The sequence below is a fragment of the Octodon degus genome, unplaced genomic scaffold (genome assembly GCF_000260255.1).
Source record: "Octodon degus isolate 3935 unplaced genomic scaffold, OctDeg1.0 scaffold00232, whole genome shotgun sequence".
Classification (NCBI taxonomy): Eukaryota; Metazoa; Chordata; class Mammalia; order Rodentia; family Octodontidae; genus Octodon; species Octodon degus.
Window position 1 is genome coordinate 2,667,565 of NW_004524808.1, and position 6,726 is coordinate 2,674,290.

Here is a 6,726-nt window from a genome sequence, read left to right on the forward strand (position 1 = left end):
TGGGGGTATTCCTTTTCTAATTATTGGCAGAGATGATTGGGGTTCCCCCAGCTGGATTAGAGCAATGGCCACCTGAAGCTGGAGGTGAGACTCCTCTTTCCTACCCAGTTGTTTCCCTACTCTCAGAAGCATCAAAACAAGCTGCTGAGAGTACAGAAAAGTCTTTGGGTACTCATACCCAGTGAATGGGGTCTGCCATGTTGGATACTGCTTACGTTTGCCCTTCATCAAAGGCATGACTTTGGAGACTAGAAACTAACAGGGGTCTTGGAGCAGTGGGCCTCTGGGTTAAAGTTGGAGATCTGGGAAAAAATGGTAGAACTAGATCCTAGGTGCTTCCCTCAGAAAACTTAGTTGATACAGTACTTTCACTTCTGGAACCAACCTTCAGGTAGAGTTGCCCACAATAAAGTCACTTAGGTTGCAAATCTATATTCTCATGGTGAAGCCCACTCTTTAACAAAGCTTTCCTGGAGGTCTTGAAATCCAGCTTCCTCAGCTGGTTGAAGCAAATCATATGCCCTGAAACTACAGTTTTTCCTAAGCCCTGGTTCGTAGATAGGTCCTCAAATCCTCTGGGGGTGCTTGTTAACAACAGAATCCTGGACTCTACTCTCAGAGATTCTGACTCAGGAGGCCTGGGAGGAGGTACCTCAGTTCAGACACAAAATCATCTTGAGCTTCTTTAGTGAGTGCATCTGAGCAGTGATGGCGTCCATCCAAGTTTGGGAATCACTGGCTCGTGGTTCTAGATGCAATGGAAGCCATCTGAAGATGGTGAGAAGCAACTGGATTAGAGTTTTAGATTCACTCAGTGAACTCCTGTCAGGGCAACTGCTTGCCACTTCCTGTGCTGTTTAGGTCCTAGGTAGACCCAGGGACTGGGAATTCTGGTTGACTCTGACATTTCTCAGGGACCACTGATGCCTGTCTCCCAAGAACTGGGGACTTGATGCCATTTTCCCTGGGACATCTCAAGGGGGTCACTGTGAGCTTCCTTCACTCCCCTGGTACCCCCCAGCATTCATGGAGGACTTGTGTAGCCTGCTGGCTATAGATTCCCGGCTATAGACTCCAGAGGTACTCTAGTGTATAGGTTCTGTTTTGACACAGTAACAAGTCACCACAAACATAGTGGCTTTAAACAACATAAACTTATTTCACAGTTTCAGAGGTTAGAACTAAAAGTGGGTCTCACTGGGTCAAAATCAGAGGCTGAGTGGCTGTCTGTGTTCCTTTCTGGAAGCTCTACAGAAGACTGTCTCCTCTCCTTTTTCTACCTTCTAGAAGCTTCCCAGACTTCTTGGCTAATGATTCCTTTTCCCCACCTAGAAAGTCAGAAACAACAAGTGGAATCCTTCTCACATGACCTCCCTCTGGCCTCTGCTCTTCCTTTTTCCTTATAAGATTTCTTGTGATTATCCTGAGGTCACTCCAGTGATTCAAAATGATCTCTCTATTTCAAAGTCCTTAACTTAATCACACCTACAAAGTCTCTTCAGTCACTTAAGGGAACATATTCCCAGATTCCAGGGATTAGGGCAGGAACATCTTTGGGGGCCATTATCCTGTCTACCACACTTGGCAGTGTAGCACTTCTAGGAGTCATAAAAGAAATGACTAGAACTTTTGTGGTTCAAGAGACATTCCATTAGTTGAATTGCCTTTTCTCCCTCAGGATAAGTGAGTTTTTCTGGAACCATATGCTAAGAGTACCACTTCTTTGGGTGTCAGACCCATTCCAAGAAGAGCTCTCCTTTGAGGCCACTCCTCTTTCCTGTGGTTGGGCAAAGGTGGGTTTGTGGCCCCTAGGCATGGTGTGCAAGCACAGCATGCTCCGATGGAAGCATCCAATGACATTTGATGTCATTTTTTTTTCTTCTCAAACCTGGAGACAACTCTTTAAGCACAGGGTATTTTGTTGTTTGAATAGTCAAAGGATTTTCAAAGCATCGTCCTGGCAGTCTGGAATTTTTTCTCATCTAGGACTTTGTTACATCATAGCAACCATACAAGCACAATGAGATTCTCTCCAATTTTGTTACTCTTATCTTCTCTGTTGCAGTGTCTATTGTCTCTGTGTTTCTTGGGGAATCCCAAGGAGATTTGGTGGCCTTCCCTCAATGCCATCCTCTAGTGGAGGATCCCCTTGCCCTAATTTAGTGTGAGAAGGATTTTAAAGCAGAAATAGTGCTGTCTGTCCTTAATTTGTACATATTATTTCTATATCTTTGTGATACATGATAATTACAATCATCTCAGGGTTGCCTCACAAGTTACATATATGTCTGTCCATATTATCCTGAGATTCTGGTTGTTAAAGCCTTCATGTATAGTTCATATATAGTTACCTTCATGTATAGTTCTCTCATACATTATAAAGCTTCACTTTCCTTGTCCTCATAGTGGGGCTAAGCATACTGCGGCAGGGATAATTGGTATCTTGCCCATAGCCCCTACTTTCTTGTCCTTCAATGTACATGGTCATGTCTTCCAATTGCTACCATCTCCACCCCTTGGCTTTGTCTGGCACCAAACCCCACCTTCCCACATGCAGCAAGCTAAGGGTAGTCCTAAGCTAGACCACGCACGCCAGTGGGTAAATACTGGACCCTCCTCATCCACTGAAGAGGGAACTCAAGATGCTTATGCTATAGTGTGCCCCAAGGTCCCCAGCAGGACTGAACTCCAGTTGTCCATGGCTGTAACTTTTTCAGAACACACCATTCTGAGGCTGTCTTCGCTGCCTCACAATCTCATTCTCTTGCTGATTCCTTGTGGAATCTTCTGCCAGATCCATGACTTATTTCACAGTCTCCTTTTGGAGAAATCCAAGTGAGGACAGATTTACTAAATAGAGCATTCTGAATCAAAGACTAAGCAATAGAAGCATGGTGAGTTTCCATTGCAAGCCCAAGCACCACCAGTGCCTAGTGAAGGTTGAGTTATTTGAGTGTAGTGGCTAAGAATGGGGGCTGATGGTGAATGCGCTGGGCTGCATGTACTAACCAACTAACTGTGGAACAGCTCTGTAGTTTCTCTGGACTTTGCTTTTCTCACTGGTCACACAGACATATCACGATGTCTCATGGATTGTATGAAGGTTACAGGAAATAATGTACATAGAGCTCACAGGACCCAGGGAGGAACACCAGTAATTCTATTTACTCTGGGGGCTGAGGCAGGAGAATTTCCAGTTTGAGACTAGCCTGGACAATTTAGGAAGATATTGTCTCAAAATAAAAAATAGAAGGGCTGGGGATACAGCTCAGTGCAAGGCCCTGCGTATAATCCCCAGCAGTGCAAAACAAGCAAGTAAATATATACATGGAGCTCTTCATACAATATAAGGCTCAATAAATATTAGCTATTTTTGTTAAGTTCTTTTTCCAGCCTGGGGGATAAGTGGGTATTCTAGGCTTTTTTTTCCCCTAAAAAAAAAAAGGAAAAAAAAAAAAAAAATCTTAATTCCAAAATTTCATCAAGAAGCATAATGAGATGAGAATGGCAAGTAAAGTCCAGTGTATTACAAATGTGGCCATTCTAAAGGCTTCATAGAAATTTTCAAGTAGAAAAAGTGTCCGTGGTCAGTTTTCTGTCTCGTGAGCTCATGGGTTACTTCCAGAAAGAGTCCTCTGAAGCCAGGGGTAGTGGAATATGCCTGCAACCCTGGCACTCTGGGAGGCTGAAGCAAGAGGATTGCTAGTTCAAGTTCAAGTTTAGTCTGGGCAATTTAGCAATTTAGTGAGACCCTGTTTCACAAATAAAAAGCAAAAAGGGCTGGAGATGTAGCTCAGCTTGGAGGCTTTGGGTCCAATTCCTAGTGTTGCAAACATCAAAACCAAACCCTAAACCAAACCAACCAAACAAACAAAAAGCAACCCAAGCTTCCTCTGAGGCACATAAGTGGCAGAAACATCAGTCTAGACAGGAAGTGATCTCTCAGAACCAAGACAGAGTCAAGGGACAAACACTTGTTAGGGGAAAAGACAATCAGCAAAACTAGGCTGAGTGCTACTGAGGACACCTTCGCCGGCTTCCCTACTTCCCAGCCCCTGTTTCCACACAAAGGGCTTGAGAAACAGGGACAAGGGTGCTTTCTGGAAGGAAGCCCACACAGGTGGCCAGGTTTTTCCTGAAAGAGAACCCTGAGACCAGTTGAAGCTGCCCCTTAATTGATCACGGGTGAGGGAAAAGAGGGGGCCAGTGCAGTCGGAAGCCTCAAATCAAAATCACGTTGACAAGGCTCCCCTGTGTGCTGGTGTTCAAGTTGATCTATGGTTTGAATTTATCCCCCAAAAGCTCATGAGCTGGAAGCTTCGTTCCCAGTGCAGTAATGTTGGCATGTGGGGGCCAACAGGAGGCCTTTATGTTATGAGGACTCCACCTTCATGAATGGATTAATCCTGTTCTTTCGGGAGTGGGTTAGTTCTCATGGGGATGGGCTGGTTCCCATGGGAGCAGGTTTTTCTAATAGGGATTGAAGGCTTGGGATGTAGCTCAGTGGCAGAGCACTTGCCTGGCATGCACACGCTCCTGGGTTCCACCCTCAATACTAGAAGTGAGTTTAGTTTCCTCAGTTCTCATGAGGTAGCAAAAGGTCCCTTGCCTGAAGCCAAGCAGATGCTAGCACCTTTCTCTTGGACTTCTGGCCTCCAGAACAGTGAACCAAATACGTTTTGATGTTTTATACATTTCTTGGTTTCCTGTGTTTTGTGATAGCAGCAGAAAACAGATTAAGACAGGTATAACCACATACCGCATTATATACCATGCAATCTTTCCTGGCTGTTTTGTCCAAAGTGAAGCAGAACTTTTCAAGTAGATTTTGAATTCAACTTAAAATGTATTTACTTAAAAGGCATAAAGCAGACCCCTTGCATTGCCTCAAAATAAAAAGGGCTCATTTTGGTATTTGTTCTAGAAAAATTCAATTTGCTTATTAATTTATTTAAAAGCATTTCTCGAGCATCTATCATGTGGCTCTATGTGGCTCTCTTAGTTTGGCTTCTCCACATGTTGACCTCAGCCATTAGTTCGAATACAAGTACAATGCAGCAGCACACCGTGTTTTGATCAATAATGGGTTGTATATCCGATGGTGGCCCCATAAGATTATATCAGTGAGTGATTCTGCAGCCATCTTAGTTTGGGTAAGTGTATTCTCTGATATTCATACAATGATGAGAACGGCTAGCGTATTTCTGAGAACACGTTTCCACCACTAAGTGATTCTTGACTATAGTTTGAGAAGTGATCCCAGGAAACGTAGGTAGGGCAGAGTGGGATAGTGAAAAATGAGAGGGAGGAAGGGCAGCAATATAGGGTAAATGTATTTCAATGTCACTGAGGAATTTTGAAGTCATTGTTGAACATAAACCTCACCTTTCCTGTCCATGGCTGGGCAGAGTGAGGCCAACTCCTGCAGGTGTCATGAGCGGGCCTCAAGGAAGGGCATTAACACCTTTGTACTTGCAGCTTGCGACAACAACAGCAAAGTGAACTCTGGAAGAAGAAGGAAGAAGCAGTGTGGCAGAGGTACAGGTGCTGCCTGTTGGAACTGGAGAGATGTGCACTGAAATGGCAAGGCAGGGGGCCACAAATAGCCACCAGCTGCATCTGGTTGTGTGAGTCTCATGGTGCTTGACTCAAGGAGTTTGCATGTGGCAGAGCATCGGCATATTGCTGAAGCAAGCCCAGGAACCTACAGTGACGGGGTGTGACAGGTGAGAGGCCAGAAGAGGGGGAGAGAGGGCATGCTTCCCAGAAGGGATGAAGCCATCTGAATCTGCAGGGTGAGGAGGAGGGGCTTGGGAAAGTAGAGAAACCATTTCCTGGGTGAGGCACTTGCATGAGTGACTGTCAGAAAGCAAAAGAGCATTTTGATGAATATTCTTTTCCGTGTTGGTTTTCATAGCATGTGTTCTCTTTTACCAAGAGAAGCCTCCCTTCAGCTCCACATGCTGTCTGCTGTGCCCATTATTAGATGTCTAATGCACTCAACAAAATCTATTATTTTATGCTGGATGTAAGGGGCTATCTGTTAATATCTGACAGTTATTACCCAGAAACTAAATGAACCTTGGAGTGAATATTTTCTTTTCCTTTAAAAAAAATAAAATAAGAAGAAAAGGTGAAATGTCAGAGAAAAGGAAAAATATCTGAAGCCGTGAATCTTCACAGATGCATGGCATGCTTGTTTAAGAAAACATGAAAAGATGTGAATTTAAGAAGGGCCTAGGATGCATTCCCAAGACCAGTGTGGATGTCTCCCAGACGCCTGCACATGGCTTATCAAAGGCTCCAGCTGCGAGCTGGACTCATTTGTCAAAAGCCTGACAACTGATGACGTCATAGTGGCCAGCGCTCAAGTGCCCGACTTAGACGAGGTATGTTGAGCGAGCAGGGTGCAGCCACAGCCCAGGCCACCCACAGGACACATCTGCATCGTCACCTGCTTCTCTTCTGGGTGGATGATTTGATGGAACTGTCCTGGTGGCAGAATGCTGTGTGGCTCAAACACCATAAAAGAGAACACAGCGTAAGTCTGAAGCAGCCTTGGGCAAAACTGTGAACCAGGAGAGGCCTGGCTACTGCCTCCTTCCATGGTTGACCCCTTTCTGAATTTCTTTGGCTGGCTAACAAGGTTCTACTGTCCAGGGATTGTGAAAAAACTAACTCTCTCTCTCTCTCTCTCTCTCTCTCTCTCTCTCTCTCTCTCTCTCT